The following is a 19,075-nucleotide window of genomic DNA, read 5'->3' on the forward strand; positions in this document are numbered from 1 at the left end:
GCTCAGGGTAGTCGCTGAATTTTTACATCAGTTGCCGTAGCAACTGGATGGAGGGAATTGAAAAGCTTCGACAACACTTATCTTTGCAATAACACTGTCTTCGTCATAGCTCTATTGTTGTGAAGAGACACCATCCCCAAGGTAGTTTATAAAGAAAAGGATTTAACTGGGAACTTGCTTATACTTTCAGAGGTTTAGTCCACTATCCTCATGGTGGGGGAGCATGGTGGCATGCAGGCAGACATGGTGTTGGAGCAGAGGTTGAGAACTTTGCATCCAGATCAGAAATGCTGGGTCTGGTGTAAGCTGTTTTTTGTTAGTTTTGTTGTTGTTGTTGTTGTTGTTGTTGTTGTTTGTTGTTTTGTTAAAGGTTTATTTATTTATTTGTCGTGTTTGAGTGTTCTATCTGTTATGTATAGTTCTCCTGCATGCCAGGAGAGGGCATCAGATCCCAGTACAGATGTGAGCCACCGTGTGGTTGCTGGAAATTGAAGTCAGGACCGCTTGAAGAACAGATTAGTACTCTTAACCCCTGAGCCGTGGTGTAGGCTATTTGAAATCTCAAAGTCCAACCCCACAACACACTTCCTCCAACAAGAGCATACCACCTAAGTCTTCTAATCTTTCTCAAATAGTGCCACTCCCTGTTAACTAAGCATTCAAACATATGAGCCCGTGAGGGCCATTCATATTCAAACCACCACAAATACTATCCTTTATTTGGATTCCACCCCCGCCTCCCTACACACACACCATTGCCCATCTCTCTAAGTAGTCAACCCTGTACTTGGAAAACGTTAAAACTCTTCACCAAGTGGGGTGTGGTTGTGCACATCTGTAAAACCAGCATCCACGAGGTGGGGCTAGGAGGATTGCTTTATGTTACGGGCCAGCCTGGGCTACAGTAGTAAATGCCAAGTCAGCCGAAGCTTCATGTCGAGACCGGTTGCATACCCAGCCCCTCTCTGAAACAGAACAGACAGTCTAGCATATGCCCCTTTCCTTCCAGCCTGTGGTTAGATTGCACTCCTTGGCTCGTGGATGGTGAGGAACAAACCTGTGCTCTGGAGAGCCACTGAGAGTTGGGTTTTATTGGTCTCAGGACTGCACAACCCAAGGTATGCGTCAAAGGCACCGGTCAGCTCCCCGCACTGTGCTGAGTGAAGGCGGGAAAATGGGGCTGTTTAAGGAGCCCTGTGTGGTAGAGGGAGAATGGGCTTTTGTAGACTTCTAGGCTACAGTTAAACATCAGTTCTGTCGCTATGCGCATGGGTTTTAGCAAAAGTTTTTGTTTATGTTTTGAGACAGTCTTACCCTAGCCCAGGCTGGCCTTAAACTCCTGACACTCTTCCTGACTCAGTCTCCAAGTTTTGGGATTCAAGTGTGAACCACCATGCTAAGCTGATTTTTAAAAAAATCTTTTTATTGGTTCTTTGTGAATTTTACATCATGCACCCCAATCCCACTCATCTCCCCCTCCGTCTTGTACCTCCCCTCCACCCTTGTAACCTCCCCTGGACAGGGAAAAAAAAACCAAATCTTGTTGTGGAAGCTGTAGTGTGTCACAGTGTGTCCCTTTTGTCCACATTTCTTTGCTGGCAAAGAAGTTCATTTCATTGCAATGACTCATTGGTCTGGTTCAAGGCCTCTGGCTTCTGCTACACTATCAATACTGGGTCCTCACTGGGACTCCTCTCAGATATCCTGTTGTTGCCCTGTGCCACGGAGATCCTGTAGTTTTGGATCTGTAGGACTGGCCCCTCATGCACTCCAGCAGTTCATCCATTGGGTAGTTGTTGGGGTGGGGCCAACACAAAGCCCTGGATCTGGGACTGAGAGGTATCTGAGCTGGGCAGCCCGCTGGCTCCCCGACTCTCGTGCTCTCAGGACCCACTCTCATGTTCTCAGGACTCGACTGCTGGCACCCCTCTCTTCCTGAACAGGCAAGGTGCAGGGCCCCGTCTCCTGAGTGTTGTAGCTGGTGAGACATGACTTGTTTTCCCACTCTCATGATCCTGAGGCTAGTTCTCCTTGCCATAGAGGAAGAGGGACGGAGGAGGTGAGGAAGACATTTCTCCCTCATCCCAGCAGGCAAGAGGCAGGACCAGCTCCCTATGCTCACACTCTTGGGATCCTCCCCACTACAACCCCCATCAGGGTCAGCTCTACTGTGCTGCTCAGATGAGGTACAGGGCCTGTTCTTCTGAGTGTTGCAGCTTGTGAGGGGTAGGGACAGATCTCCTGCTCTCGGGACTCCAGGGCCAGGTCTCCTGCATGCCACAGGTGGTGAGGAACAAGGAGGTCCACCCTCCTTCTATCTCTCCTCATCCACGCCATCATACAGGAGACAAGTGGTAGCACCAGCTCGTCCATGCTCACCCTGAAACTCCTGGAATGTGCAGGACCTCTCTCCTTAGTACTGTAGCTGGCTAGGACTGGGGCCAGCTCTCCCACAATGCCCAGGGGAGGAGTGGGGCCAGTTCTGCACAGCCCTCAGATATCAATGTGTCCCCAGGGCAGCAGCCCAGACCAGGAACATCTGCCTGGCCTTTGGTGGTAACAAACCCATGTTGCTGAGGGCCACGGACCCAATGCATGCTGTGTCCCACTCTTGCATTATGGCCCCAGATAGGGGTCATCTTGGGCATGGTCTGCCTCCCAGGCCTGTCTGGCACAGGACTGGTGGCCATCGCAGGCTAGCTCCCTCTGCAGGACCCTGGGGCTGGACTGGTGGTTGTCTCAGGCTCACTTTTTTTTTTTTTTTTTTCAGGGAATGTTAGGCTACTGATCTAACCATTCAGATAGCATCAGAATGTTAGATACACTCATACATAGGTCAGAACACTGAGTGTAACCTCTCTCCTCCAAATGCCACCTACTGACAGGATTGTGACACAGCAGCCATACCTGCAGCTCCTCTAGAGGCCCGGGGCTAAGCTGCTTTTAAAAGCTGTCATAACATCGGTCTGAACGGCAAAGATCGAATGAGCAAACTGACACTGTGAAAGAGGCACCGCTGCTGGAACTGGGCACTCAGGAGCCACGTACACAGGAACTTCCTGTAGGACTCTGGGAAGTGGCCTGGCACTCTTCTAAGATCAACCATACTTTACCACGTCCCTCATCGATTCCTCTCTGGTCTAAGAGAAATGGTCACTTCATTTGTACAAGAATCTATATTTGAGTGAATAGAGCAGCTCTATTCATAACTCTGTCACACTGGAAGCAAACCAGATTTCCTGGTGATGAGGGAATGGGTAACCAGTGGTACCCATCTATACACTGGATGCTACTCAACAAGATGAGCAGGTGCATCAGAAAGTGTGAGTACACACACACACACACACACACACACACACACACACAGGGTGGGGGTGGGGGGACCCATCCCAGCACTCAGGAGGCAGAGGCAGGTGGATCTCTGTGACTTTGAGACTAGCCTGGTTTATATAACTATAGAATGAGTTCCAGGACATCCAGGACCACATAGAGAGACCTTGTCTCAAAAAGCAAACAAACAATAACAAAAACCTTTCCCTGACTGGGTCTGGTGGCTCAGACATGTAACTCCAACAGTTGGGAGACCCAGGCAAGAAACTGCCTTACCTCCTGGGATATGAAATGAAATCATGTTTGTTTGTTTTTAAGATTTTATTTATTTATTATATATAACTACACTGTAGCTGTCTTCAGACACACCAGAAGAGGGCATCGGATCCCATTACAGATGGTTGTGAACCACCATGTGGTTGTTCGGATTTGAACTCAGGACCTCTGGAAGAGCAGCTAGTGCTCTTAACTGCCGAGCCATCTCTCCGGCCCCTAAAGAAATACTTATTTTTTATTTATATGAGTATATTGTAGCTGTCTTCAGACACACCAGAAGAGGGCATCAGATCTCATTACAGATGGTTGTGAGCCACCATGTGATTGCTGGGAATTGAACTCAGGACCTCTGGAAGAGCAGGCAGTGCTTTTAACCACTGAGCCATCTTTCCAGCCCAGGTTTTTTTTTTTTTCTGTTATTTGTTGTTGTTTTTTAATCCTTTCTCAGTTTCTTCATCTATAAAATTAATATGCCTTCATTATAGCTGCTGGGTGGGATTCATATATATGAAAGGGCACTATGTCCACGTTGGATTCTGGGTGAACGGTTAGCCACCTCCCTGAATTCCTGCTCTGGTGTCATTGCTCTACATGGCCCCAGAATACCCTTTTCATATCATTGAGCCTCCTATCTCACCTCAAAAATGAGAGCTGTCAGTTAGATTAACTCAGATACTTCCTGCTCTGTCGACAACCTCGACAGCTCCCCTTGCTTTATGAAAACCCTACTCATATCTACATAATTCTTGATGTTTTTTAAAGCACTTTCAAAATATGCTTCCTTCGTATGTTACCACATCCAGGATTAATATATTCTATCACAGTGAGAGCCAAACTTCAGAATAACGGACAAAACCTACCAGATTGCTGGGGCCCCGGTCTGGCGGGGCAGGGGCAGCCTTTACACGTGTACAGTTGTCTGTCTGCATCCGGTTGCTACAGAGGCCCCCATCTGCTCACGAGCCCTGTCCTCCTGGCCAGGACATGTATGTGGGGACCTTACTCCTATGCCAGCCCTCAGGAGGACTGTGGCAGAGCCACCAGACCTTCAGTGGGCTTCTGACAAATCCCCTCCCCAAACTGACTCCGGATGCTGGGGCCTCCACTGCTGCAGGTGAGGCACCCTGAGGGCTTCTTTCCAAACCACTTCCTGAATCTGCTTCTGGTCTTGGTAAGTTCTTGATTTCTTTGGTTGGAGGGCAAACATAACAGCAGGCAATTGAGTTTCCATGCTGTAGATAGGACATCCTTTTTTCCTTTGTTCTGTGTGTGTGGCAGGCAGAAGGACCCCAGGACATCCATTTCCCCCCCCCTCCCTTTCTCCACCATACCCCTCCCCCCTATAGAGTTTTAGGCTTTTGGCTCCCACCGCCCCAGCCCCCGTAAAGCAAGGAGTGAGTTGTAGCAAGGATTCCTGGGCTAGATTGTCAGCCTTGCCTCACTTTTACTTTATTTTTCATGGAATTTATTGACGACAGGTCTCACTATATATCCCAGGCTAGCCTACAACTTACGGTGTAACCTATGCTGGCCTGCAGCTCATGTCAAGGCTCTTGCCTCAGCTTGCTAAATGCTGGGATTACAGGCATGACTAGAGGTCTGAGAGGGTGGTCCTGTTGCATCTCCAAGCCACAGCTACCCTTCCTGGCACGTGGAGCCTCCTCTGGACCCTCTGTGCTGCATTTCCACACACCTAAGGGAAACTAAAGCCATGGATATCAGTCCAGGCTGCAGGTGCCCTGGAGGGTCAAAGCTGAGTAGGGCCCTGGGGGTCAGCCAAGACATCATATCTCAAGGCCGGAAAGCCCAGGACTCATTCATACACAGTGGGAACTGAACTGGGGTGCACAGAGAGGATTGGAAGCCCGATGACACCTGGCGAGAGGGCCCAGGATGACACTTTGGTGGAGGGGCGGGGAGGGGTGTTGGGAGGGCAGGTGAGTGGGTGGAGTAGCATCAACCAACACTGATTGGATGGGGGGTGGAGCACAACTTCTGGGAGCCTAGAAGCACCTGATTAGGCAAGGATGAGACAAAGCCCTGGGGCTTGAAGAGGTTTGGAGAAGTGAGTACAGCCAAGACTCTCTGGTGACTGAAACCTATTCTCTCCTCCTTCCTCCCTAACACCCAGGCCTTGTAGGCCTTCATACCAGGTCCCTTCTTTTCCTTTACCCTGTAACCTGACAGGAGGAGAGGACAGTCTGGACTTAAGAAGAATGGACAGAGGGTATGGCTCTTAATGAACTTGGGGACAAATTGTATCTCCAGCCTTTCCTTTTTCCTCTTTATTTATCTTTTCCTCCCTTTCTTTCTTTCAAGGCAAGATCTCATTAAGTTACCCATTCTATCCTTGAACTTCCTCTGTAGCCCAGGCAGGCCTTGAACTCATGATTCCTGGATTTCAGCCCCACAAGCAGCTGAGATTACAGATCTGTCCCATTAGTCCTTCCTCTGGTTCCAATTACACGTTGGGACCTGACCTGGAAGACCGTTCCCTTCCTGCCTTCGGACACCCTTTGAACAAGTAAGTCCCTCAGCAGCGTGCTCCCAGACCAGGGCATGCGGTGAGCATGAGAGACAGGGCATGTGGTGAGTATGAGAGACGGGACCTGCTCTGCTGCCCTGGTCCCACACTACAGCAACAGCACTCTGTGTTCCTTTGCTCCCAAGCTCTAGGCCACAGGCAGGAGTAGGGGTGAAGGATAATATTTTAAAACTCAGTTAATGTCAGGGCCGCCCAGGCAAGAGAGAAGTATAATCTGCTCTCTTGCTCTCTCTCTCTCTCTCTCTCTCTCTCTCTCTCTCTCTCTCTCTCTCTCTCCCTGTCTCTCTTTTCTCTCCCTCCCCCTTCTCTCTCCCTCCTCTCTTCTTCTTCTCTCTCTTTTATTTTGTTTTTTGTTTTGTTCTTTTGAGACAGGGTTTCTCTGTGTAGTCCTGGCTGTCCTGGAACTCTGCTGGGATTAAAGGCATGTGCTACCACTACCTGACTGTTTAGTGTTTCTTTAAAAAAAAGATTTATTTATTTTATGTATACTATATTGTATATATGTATATTATAAATATGAGTACACTCTAGCTGTCTTCAGACACCAGAAGAGGGCATCAGATCCCATTACAGATGGTCATGAGCCACCATGTGGTTGCTGGGAATTGAACTCAGGACCTCTGGAAGAGCAGTCAGTGCTCTTAACCGCTGAGCCATCTCTCCAGCCCTGTTTATGTATTTCTTATGAGACCTGGTTGGGAACGGTTGGAAATAAAAGCAAGAGAATATGGGCAGACAGTCCTTTAAGGAGGCTCATGATGCTTCTTCCTCTGGCCCTGCAGAGGAGGAAAGAGCATCTCAATGGGGATCCCATGCAGAGGATGGTGTAGCCATGGTGAAGCAGCTATCACGGTCTTGGTGTAGAATCTAGACTCTAGCCATATTCTGCTACTGAACAGGCATCACAGAGACAGAAATCACCCACCTCTGGGTGAGACAGGGTACAGCGTGCAGACTATTCAAGTTCAGGGTGTCAGGGTGGGGACATGGAGTAGTACAATAAGTCATGAGGCTGGGTGCCTGTGTCCTGGCTTTGCATTCCTATGTGGACCCCTGATCTCTAACCCCTCTCCTCTTCAATGTCTGTTGTAAGCAGATAACATCTTGACCTTGGGGGATTGGGGAGAGGGTAGCCTACGGTAATCTGCCTCTTGTTTTTCACTCACACCTACTCCCACTGCCATCTACTGTCCTAAAAGACCCCCAGTTCCTCTCCCTTCCTTTTGTTTTGTCTGAGACATGTACTCATTCTGTAACTGAGGCTCTTTTGGAATTCCCCGTGTGGCCCAGGGTATGATCAACTCAAGGCTATCGTCCTACCTCGGCCTTCCAAGTGTCGGGATTATAGGAATAGATCACAATGCCTGACACTCTTCCTGGTTTTGTCTTCTCTCTTCTGGCAGCATTCCGAGATACCTCACCTCAGGATCCCTTAGTGTAGAGTGAGGCTGAGTGTAGGGTAGGGTAGGGTAGGGTAGTGCAGTGCAGTATAATGAGTGCAGTGTAGTGAATGCAGTATAGTGAGTGCAGTATAATCCGGTGCAGTGCAGTATAGTGCACTGTAGTGTAGTGTACTGTAGCAGTGTAGTGCAGTGTAGTGCAGTACAATGCAGTATAGTGTGGTGCAGTGCACTATAGTGCGGTATAGTGCAGTGCAGTGTGGCACAGTGTAGTGCAGTATAGTGTACTGTAGTGTAGTATACTGTAGTGCACAGCTGTGTACTGTAGTACAATGCAGTGCACTGTAGTGTAGTGCAGTGTACTGTAGTGTGGTGTAGTACAGTAGAGTGAAGTGCACTGTAGTGCAGTGCAGTGCAATGCAGTGTGGCATAGTATAGTGCCATATAGTGTGGTGTCATGCAGTGCAGTGTACATACTGTGCTATAGTGCAGTGCAATATACTGTGGTGCACTGCAGTGGGTACTGTAGTGCAGAGCTGTGTACTGAACTGTAATGCAGTGTAGGACAGAATGAACCTCATTAGCCCGATAGACCTGCAGTTGTGTACCAGTTCTGTGGGGATTCTTGGCTGCCTCCTGCTTCTCCTGGCTTGTGTGCCATCCAGCCCCTGTGCTTTCTCCACTCTACTGTGTGAGCGTCAACTCCAAGCTCTCCTGCTCTGGTGATACCACGCACACTCCCCTACACTGTCTGGCTTCTTACCTCACCCTGGCCTTGCCCCAGCAGGTCGCAGAGCCTTTCCTTTTCCTGGGTCTGTACTTTCTCCACTGATGCTCAACACCAGTTGAATGTCTGTACTCTGAAGTGTGGTTCCATTTCCTCCAGCTTCTCCACTTCTTGCTTGAGTGCACGGGTTAATACAGGTTTCCTTTCAAATAAGAGGACAGATGTTCCAAAGTAGGTCAGCTGGGTTTGAAACAGGAGAAAGCACTGGATTGGGGGATGGCCCTGAAGGGTACCATTTGGTTCCTCATGATATCTAGAGATACATAGCACAGGGCTATCAGTTATACTGGACCAAGACTGAGGCCTGGACAACAGGCAGACTGGTTTCTAGTCTCAGCTCAGAAATGGCCACAGGATCTGCTCCCCAGGTTTTAGCACTTTGGGTCCCCTGCCAACCCCCCGTTACAGGGATACGAGCTTCCTGACTTACCACATGGATTGTGGAGTTGAAATGATTCTCACTGATGGGTACTAAGAGAAAGGAAGCCATGGTAAGAACCACCAGTTCCTCACTTGTGGTATAGTTGGAACGAGTGTTTATTAGAGTTAAAAGTGAATGTCACAAGGCCAGGAACACTATGAATGAGAGATAATAAAGCTTTTAGCTAGGTGTGAACCAAGCAGATCTGATGAGAAACAGGTAGGGAGGCACTCAGAAAGCCCAATGTTAGAGGGATGGCTGGCAAACTCCTGTGGGACCTCTTTGCCTAGGGAAACATGCTGGGCACTGTTGCTTTACCCTCTCCTCCTCCCCTCCTCCCTCCCTCCTCCCTCTTCTCCCCCCTCCCCTTCCTCTTCTTGCTCTCCTTATTCCTTCTCCTCCTTCTCCTTTTTTTAGGGGGGTGGTAGTGGTGGTAGGGTACAACGTCTCATGTATCCCAGGCTAGCCTTGAACTCCCTGTGTAGCTGACATTGGCCTTGGACTCCTGATTGCCCTGCCTCCCCCTCCCACCCGGTGGGAGTATAGCCAGGTACCACCATGTGGGCTTGAGTATGATCAGGATTTCCAAACAGCACTACAGAGACAGCTAGTTCTTTCTTGTGGTGAGTTACCCTCTACGGTTCTGGATATTTGCGGCCTGTACTCACTAGATGGAAGAAATATGCTCATTTTTCTGTGATCATACATCAAAAACATCTATAGATACAGATATATCACAGCGGGTAGAGGCCTTGTCTAGGATGCATGAAGTGGCCCTGGGTTCGATTTCTAGTAACCACGTAAGCTGGATGTGGTGGTGCATGCCCGGATTCCCTCTTGAGAGGTGGAAGCAGGAGCAGCAGAGTTCAAAGTCATACCTAGCTACATAGGAAGTTTTGATCCCAGGTACCTGGGATCCTGTCTTGTAAGAGGGCCTGGGTATCTCCAGACATTGCCGAGTGTCCCATAGAGAACCACTGGTCTGGGTACTGTTGTGAAACTCTCTCCCATGCCTCTTTATGGCCTCTGGCTAAGCCATCCAATGTGACTGTTTTAATGAATAGTTTGATAGCAAATCACATTTGTAGCCAACAAGCTCTGGAGATAAGACAGAAACACTCCTCGGCGAGTACTGAGTACCGTCTCAGGCATTACTCCTGCATTTGTGGGTGTCATTCATTCATTTTTCCCCCCTTATACTCTGGGGCCGATTCGTTTCCTTCTCAGAGAATCGGGCTCTTTCTGCACAGCCTTGCCTCTATGTCAGAGCTCACCTTACTCTGCATTCTGATTGGTAGTTTGTTCTCTGTCCACTAGACTTGAAGAGCTGTGACTGCCCAGTCAAAGACCATCCTCTCCACTGTGTTCCCAGCCTCTGTCTGGAATATAGGAGGTCCTTAGTATACTAAGGCCAGTGGTAATACATTTTGTTTATTGTAGGTCAGAGGTACAGAATTTAACAAAGGCCTGTGTCTTAGTCAGGGTTTCTACTCCTGCATAAACATCATGACTAAGAAGCAAGTTGGGAAGGAAAGGGTTTATTCAGCTTACACTTTCACATTGCTGTTCATCTCCAAAAGATGTCAGGACAGGAACTCAAGCAGGTCAGGAAGCAGGAGCTGCTGCAGAGGCCATGGAGGGATGTTTCTTACTGCCTTGCTTCCCCTGGCTTGCTCAGCTTGCTCTCTTATAGAGCCCAAGACCACCAGCTCAGGGATGGCACCACCCACAATGGACTGGGTCCTCCCACCTTGATCACTAATTGAGAAAATGCCTTACAGCTGGGTGTCATGGAGGCATTCCCTCAAGGGAGGCTCCTAGCTCTGCGATAACTCCAGGTGTGGCACATTGACACACAGAACCAGCCAGTGCGGCCCATTACTTTACAGTGTGCTTGGGTTTATTTACATCCAACTCTGCAGCCAGGAACTTTACACATGATTGTTCATGTATTTACACATGTAATTACGAAGGAACCTCATGAAACAGACTTAATCTCTTTCTTAAAATGAAGAAATTAGGGCTCCTCTCAGCAAGAAGAATTGGGGGATCCAGTGGACCCAAGACTACCTATTGATGACTAGAATCTACCCTCCCCAACCCAACATGCACTGTTTATGCCCAGTGGCATAGCAAGAAGCCCAGACCCCACTGAGCAGGCTCTGCCTCAGTCTGCCCTATGTTGTCTTTTTTTTTCCCCCTTTACACCCAGAAACGTGTATATTGTCTCTTTTAACATAAGGAATAATCATTTAATGGGTTGGGACCAGAGAGATGGCTTTATTGTTAGGTCACAATTCAGATCAGTTTATCTCTGCTTCTTTGAGGGATCTGCAGAGCTATGGGAACTGTCAGATTATACAAAATCCTGTCTCTGATGACTTCCTTCTAAAGAGGTGCTTTTTAGATTTATTTTATTTTTATGTTTCTGAGTGTTTGCCTGCATGTATGTATGTATGTGCGCCATGTTTGTGCCTAGTACCTGTAGAGGTCAGAAGAAGGTGTCAAATATCCTAGATCTGTAGTTACAGATTGGTTGTGAGGCACCATGTTGGTGCTGGGAACTAAACCCAGGTCGTCTATAAGAGCAACAAGTGCTCCTAACTGTTGACCCATGTTTGAGCTCCCCCTTCCACAATGATATATTTTTTTTAAAAAAAGATTTATTTAGGGGTTGGGGATTTAGCTCAGTGGTAGAGCGCTTGCCTAGCAAGCGCAAGGCCCTGGGTTTGGTCCCCAGCTCCGAAAAAAAAAGAAAAAAGAAAAAAAAAGATGTATTTATTTTATGTATATGAATACACTGTAGCTGTCCTCAGACACATCAGAAGAGAGCATCCCATTACAGATGGTTGTGAGCCACCATGTGATTGCTGGGAATTGAACTCAGGCCTTCTAGAAGAGCGAGGAGTGCTCTTAACTGCTGAGCCATCTCTCAAGTCCCTTATGTGATGTTTTGAGACAGGGTCTTTCTCTGGCTGCCCTGGAACTTGCTATGTGTCTTAAGGAGACCTAAATTCACAGAGATTTCCCCCTGCCTCTGCCTCTCCAGTGCTAGGATTAAAGACATGTGCCACCATGCCCAGCCCATGATGATATATTCTTGAGAGACAAAATTTCATATGTGGCAAGGAAAAGGGAAAAAATTAAACAGGTCTCACTCTATACCTCAGGCTGTCCTTGTGTAGCCCCAGCTGGCCTTGAACTCATAGTTAATTTTCCTTCCTGGGCTTTCTGAACACTGAGATTACAAGTATGAGCCGTTTGAATGAGAACGATCCCAATAATCTCATACATTTGAATGCCTGGTTAGTGGAACTGTTTGGGAAGGATTAGGAGGTGTGGCCTTGTTGGAAGAGTTGTGGTCTTGTCCAAGAGGGTGTAGCCTTTTGAAGTCAGTGTGTCACTGGGAGAGGGCTTCGATATTTCAAGCTCATATCAGGCGCAGAGCCTCTCTCTGTCTGCTGCCAACAGGTCAGGATGTAAAGCTCTCAGCTGCTGCTCCAGAGCCATGCCTGTCTGCTTCCTCCCATAATGATAATGAACTAACTCTCTAAAACTATACACAGGACCCCCACCCCAGCTAAATGGTTTCTTTTATACATGTTTCTTTGGTCATGGTGTCTCTTTACAGCAATAGAATTACTATTCTATTCTCTCTCCATTCTCTCTCTCCCTCTCCCACCCCCCAACCCCCTCTGTATAGAAAAGGTCCCAAGAAGAATTTTAATAGCAAGATGGTTCATCAGGTAAAGACACTTGCTGCCAATCCTGATGACTTGAGTTTAATCCCTAGATAGTAAAAGAACGAACTGCCAAAAGTTATTCTCTGATCTCCACGTGTGTGCTGTGGTATGAGTATACACGTGTGGGTGTGTGTGCGCGCTCACATACACCTACACAAACACTCACACACAACACACACACACACACACACACACACACACACACACACACACACACACAGAGTAAACAAATGTAAAAAAAGGAGGGACAAAGAAGAAAAAGAAGTTGTCTAAGAGATGGGAGTGGGGCTGGAGAGATGGCTCGGAGGCTAAGCACACTGAATGTGCTTCCAGAGATCCCGAGTTCAACTCTCAGTAACCACATGGTGGCTCACAACTACCTACAATGTGATCTGGTGCCTTCTGGCCTGCAGGCATACACATAGGCAGAATACCATATAATAAAGAAATAAATAAACTTTTTAAAAAAGAGGTGGGTATGTAGCTCAGTTGGTAGAGTGCTTGTTTAGCATGCACAACACTTCAGGCTTTGATGCCTATAACAGAAACCAAGCACAATGATGCAGACCCTGTCCTCAGCATCCAAGGGATGGGAGGATCAGAAATTCAAGGTTATCCTCAACTAAGTGGTGTCCTTAAGTACCAGCCTAGGATACATGAGACCCTGACTCAAAATAATAATAATAATAGTTATTATTATAAATAATAAAGCAAACCAAAAATATTAAGTAAAATAAGCCAGAATCAGAAATACAAATACCTGTATAGTTTTCTCTCCTATGCAGATCTAAGCTAAATTTATGTGTGTATATATACTCTGTGTGTGTGTGTGTGTGTGTGTGTGTGTGTGTGTTTTACTTTGTATCCTAACTGAACAAATACTAAATCTGACCATGAACACATCTCCTTTGTGGAACAGACCATAACGTCTGCTCTAGAGAGGCATGGTCCTGCATGTCTGTAATCATTGCACTTTGGGGAAGCGGCGGCAGAAAGATTACCACGTTTGTTTGCTTTCTTTCTTTGTCTTTTGTGGTATTGGATCCCACAGGCTAGGCAAGCACCTACCACAGCATCTCCAAATCCCTTCTCCTGTTTTTGTTTTACTTTTTTGAGGCAGGGGTTCTCTGTGTAGCTCTGGTTATCCTGGAACTAGCTGTGTGGACTAGACTGGCCTCAAATTCTCAGAGATCTGCCTGCTTCCTGGGTGCTGGGATTAAAGGCATGCACCACCACTGCCTGAGATGGGGTTGCTATCTTAGTTATAGATTTCCACTGCTGTGAAGACACACCATGTCCTGTGCGGGTCTATGATTCGCTGAAGGATGGTATCCCAGACTCAAAGAGTATGTAAGTGCGAAGTGTATTTTATTCTGTAGAAGTTCAACATGTTGGGGTCTCTCGTTACCAAGATAGAAAGACAACCAAGTGAGCTTGTAGGCCAGATTTAAAGCAGATTAGGGGAATTTCAGAGTAGGCAACCTTTATCTTTTTCTATCTCTAGGCATTCCAGAACCATTACCAGGGCCTGGAGGCTGGAGCCTGCGGTTTTTTTCTAGTAACTGACTTGCCTGGACTTGACTAGTTCTTAGGCCTAGTCTCGTGGACTATCAGTTTGAAGCCTGTCATGGAGTCAGTCTAGCTTTCTCATTTCCCTTTTCAGTTTTGGGCCACGTTGAATCCTTTGAGATGTTTCCATGGCCTAGTCTTGTTTGAGAATAAATCCATTTTATTCAACAAACCTAACTAAAACATTTGTTGTGTAGGGAGTACAAGTCAAAGTTAGCATTTTTTTTTGTCTTGTAGTCTCTTTCTGATGAGAAACAATATTTCTACTGCACCTAAGGCTGTAACAGAGTCCTCTCTGCTGGAGGAACAGCAAGCCTAGGGCCTCTTCTGTTCGGTAAGACTCCTTCTGCCAGGGAGGACAGTGAATCTTGCAGGACCGTGATGAACTTTTTCATTTCTTATATATCTGTTACCATCAGTAGGGCCTTGTAATTTTTATCTTGGAATAGTAGGACTGAGGCCCCCACACTAGCAGCTCTGGCCAGCCCGACATCAAGGAGAGAACCTAGTAACACAGTGGAAATGGCCACCCTTTTAACTCGATTGCTTGGAGGTGGTAACTGGTTGAAGACATCCTCCCCAGAGTAATAAGTTACTCTGGTACAAGCTGTAGTAGAACATAAATATCCTCAGCCATGTTTATAATCAGGCCATAAATGCATGGAGTGAGCCCTGAGGTACAAGTCCACCAAGCATTCACTGGGGACAGCATGTATTCTGTAACAGTAGGGGTTCCAGTGTGGTTGCAAAGGTAGGAAAGGACTGGGGTACCTTATTTCCAATGCAGAGTCCCTGTCTGGTAACCAACAGTTCTGTGTTAAGTCTGGGGAGAGAGGAGTTGAGAACCGGCAGTCCAACCAGCCTTCCGGCCTGCCACTGTGAACTTGATGACGAAGTTGTTGCATCGCCCCCTCAGGGTACCCAGCTAGTAAGGGGGCTACCGGCTGGTATCACAAGTGTAAGCAGTAAGCAAGCAGGATCAGGAGCACTGGAGTCCCAGTTTTAGCAGAGAACAGTGGGGTGAGCTTCCGTTGTTCTTGTAGAGGTTCACGTGCAACTCTCTTCTGCTGGGGCCTCAGCTGCTGGATCATCTCTCTCCTTACAGGCTTAAAGTGGGAATGGTGTATTCACTTCCTGACCTCGTCCACCTTAACAGCCACAGGTGTGGTCAGGATCATAGTCCTTTCCAGCGAGGTTGCAGAGTCTTGTGGTTTTGTCTCTTAATCTAGACTTCAGCACCTGGTTCAAAGCAATGGGGATTAGGGGAGGAGCAGACTCATAAACCTGGCTGATGGCAGGCCAGAGTTGCTTCTGGACCCTGTGGACAGGGCTTTTAAGGATTTTAGAAACTTATGTTGGACATATTTAGTTAAGACATCAGACTGGGGGCTGGAGAGATGGCTCAGGGGTTAAGAGCACTGACTGCTCTTCCAGAGGTCCTGAGTTCAATTCCCAGCAACCACATGGTGGCTCACAACCATCTGTAATGGGATCTGATGCCCTCTTCTGGTGTGTCTGAAGATAGCTGTAGTGTACTTATATATGATAAATAAATAAATCTTAAAAAAAATGGGAAAAAAAGACATCAGAATGGAGGTTAGGCAGCATGAGAGGGGGCCTCCCATATAGGATCTCAAAGGAGAGGGGGGCTAAAGTATAAGGACTGTTCCTAGCCCTATATAAGTCATAAGGTAGGAGAGACACCTAGTCATCACCGGTTTTAGGGTTAATTTGGTCAAGGACTCCTTCAGGGTCCGATTCATCCTCTCTACCTGCCCAGAACTCTAGGGTCTGTATGCACGATGTAATTTTTTTTTTCTTTTTTTCGGAGCTGGGGACCGAACCCAGGGCCTTGTGCTTGCTAGGCAAGCGCTCTACCACTAAGCTAAATCCCCAACCCCACGATGTAATTTCCAATTGGTCCTCAGAACCTATGTTAGAGATGGAGTTACCTGGGAGATGAATGCTGGTCCATTGTCAGACCCAAGCCGGGTAGGCAATCCGCACTTGGGTATGATGTCTTCCAGAAGCTTCTTTGTCACTAGGAAGAGGGCAAAGCCCACTCCTACAGCAATACACTTCCTCCAACAAGACCACAACAGCTCCAATGAGGCTCCTAATAGTGCCACTCCCTGGGCCAAGCATAAAAACTACCACATTCCACTCCCTGCCCCCACAGCCTTGTTCAAACACATGAGTCTATGGGGGAACCAAACTGAAGCATAGCAAAATGCAACACACATTTAGTCCAACTTCAAAAGTCTCAAGGTTTATAGCAGTCGCAACAATGCTAAGAGTCCAAAGTTCAAAGTCTTTCCTGAGATTCATTCAATCAATCACTTAACTGTAATCCCCTATAAGGTCAAAATAAAGAAGCAGATCACAAACCGTAAACATCACAGGATGGACATTACTATTCCAAAACGTTATAGTTTGGAAACACTGTACCAAACATGACTGAAAGCCATCTGGGCAAACTCCAAACTCTGCATCTCCACGGCTGATGTCAAAGCGCTCTTCAGATCTCCAACTCGTTTCATCTTTGTTGACGGCAACACATTTCTTTCTCCCGGGCTGGTTCCAACTCCCTGTTAGCTGCTTTCTTTGGCAGACATCCCATGGCTCTGGCATCTCTAACATCTTGGGGTCTCCAAGGCAACTTCAACTTTACAGCTTCTTGTTCCAATGTCCGAGCTGCACACAAGATCTGGGCTATTCAAAAAGGTCACTTCCCCAGCTCTGCCCTCTGTAGCGCTCTAGGCTCTGGTTGAATCCACTGCACTGCTGCTGCTGTTCTTGGTGATCATCCCATGGCACTGGCACCGCCAATATGCTGCGGTTTCTCATTACAACGAGGCTTCACCAATAGCCTCTCATAGGCTCCCTTTATGGTGCCAAGCCTCAACTTTTTTGCATGGCCCCTTCAATCCTGGGTGGTCAACTGTAACTGAGGCCGCACCTTCGTCGATGGCCTTCTCTGGCTTCTCACTGTGCCAAGCCTCGGCTTTTCTCCATGATGCCTTCATGCCTTCAAAGCCAGTACCACCTAGGTGACTCTTACACATTACCAAGTCTAGCTGCGGCATGAGGTACAACCTTGGCTCTCTCCAGAAGACAGCTCTTTGTGCTCTCAGAAAACACTTCCTGGAAGATTTTACCTCAGTGATGCTGGTCTCTTCTTAATCACTGTTAATTTCTTAGCTCCAGCTAGCCAGCATCAGTTGTTGCTATAGTCTCTTTTATTCTTGACTCAAAAGCCAGAGCCACATGGCTGAAGCTGTTGAGTTCTGCTGCTTGCTGGAGCTAGAACATGCCCCCCTTTATCTATTACATCATCACCAGCTTTCTGTTTTCCAACTCCCTTGCTGCCTAAGCTTGGCTGTCCTGGAACTTGCTCTGTGAACTCTCCTTGAACTCAGAGATCTGTATGCCTCTGCTTCCTGAGTTCTGGGATTAAAGGTATGTACTACTATGTCTGGATTTAAGTTCCTCTCTGCTTGGAAATTGCTCTGTACCAGACTAGCCTTGAACTCAGGGATCTGCTCGCTTGTGTCTCCTGGGATTAAAGGTGTGTACCACTATGCCTAGGCCTAAGCTTTTTCTTTTCCATGGCCACTATTCTGCACGATCCAGAAAAAGCCTGTGTCTCCCGGCCTTGAGACCTGGACCACAGCTGTGCTCTCTGATCGTAGTTCATTTCAGATTAAAAGTCCAAATGAAAACAATAACCAAGTGCCCTGCTCAATTTCAAAAGCATAAACAGTAAGCGTAGCAGGGTGGGATCTTGCTTCCAGGTCACTACTTTCTTAATCTGTTTATCTCCTTGCAGACAAGATTCTGCTCCATTCTATTTCCTGGTGCCCCTTTATTCTTTGAACCACACATTTTGTATTTTTCCTTTCTATGCTTGCTGCTCTTCATCAAGACGCTCTTTTTAAGATCAAACTAGAGGACGAGTCTATGCTGGGCTTTTCCGAGACTTCCTTTGTCAATGCAATTAATTGAAATCTCTTTACTTTAGCTTCAGGCAGACACTTCAGACAAGGGCCAAAAGCAGTCACATTTGTCACCAAAATGTCACAAGAACAGTCTCTAGGCCACATATTAAAATTCTTTGCCACTGAAACCCCTTGAGCCAGCAGGGGTTCAAATCACCCTCAGCAGCACCGTCTTCCACGTTCCTGCTAGGATGGTCCGTTAAATCCCATTTAAAGCATCCCACTGCTTCCCAAATCCAAAGTCCTAAAATCCACATTCCTCCAAACAAAAAACATGGTTGGGCCTCTCACAGTAATACCCCATTCCTGGTACCAACTTCTGTCTTAGTTAAGGTTTCCATTGCTGTGAAGACATAGCATGACCAAGGCAACTATTATAAGGTTAACACTTAACTGGGGCTGGCTTACAGGTTCAGAGGTTCAGCCCATTATCATCAAGGTGGGAGGATGGCAGTATCCAGGCACATGTGGGGCTGGAAGAGACAAAAGTTGTACATCTTGATCCGAAGGCGAACAGGAGGAGACTAGTGACTAGGAGGAGGGTCTCAAAGCCCATCCCCAGAGCGGCACACTTCCTCCAACAAGGCCAGACCTACTCCAAAGGCCACACCTCCTAATAGTGTCACTCCCTGGGCCAAGCATATACAAACCATCCCAATTTCTGTATTCCTATTACCTCAACCTCTGAGTACAGTCTTGGACCACCAAGTGTGGTCATAATTCTGCTTTCTTTGTTTCTTTCTTTGTTTGCTTGGTTTATTTATTATTCATTCATTCATTCATTCATTCATTCATCAATTTGAGATAGGGTTTACTGAGCATCCCTGGTTGGATTGAAACTTGTAAGTAATATAGTCCAGACTGGCCTTGAACTCACAGAGATCATCCTACTTCTACCTTCTGAGTGTTTGCATTAAAGGCTGTCCTAGTTAGGGTTATTATTGCTGTGATGAAACACCATGACCCAAAGCAAATTGGGAAGGAAAGGGTTTATTTGGCTGATACT

The 19,075-nt window shown here is 47.2% G+C and overlaps 1 pseudogene; it reads right to left on the reverse strand.

Moving 5' to 3' along the window:
• Positions 1-2,772: 2,772 nt before the first annotated feature.
• On the reverse strand, positions 2,773-2,929 carry LOC116904764 (annotated as a pseudogene).
• Between the last annotated feature and the right edge of the window lie 16,146 nt (positions 2,930-19,075).

This window comes from Rattus rattus, chromosome 6, assembly GCF_011064425.1.
Source record: "Rattus rattus isolate New Zealand chromosome 6, Rrattus_CSIRO_v1, whole genome shotgun sequence".
NCBI classification, from domain to species: domain Eukaryota; kingdom Metazoa; phylum Chordata; class Mammalia; order Rodentia; family Muridae; genus Rattus; species Rattus rattus.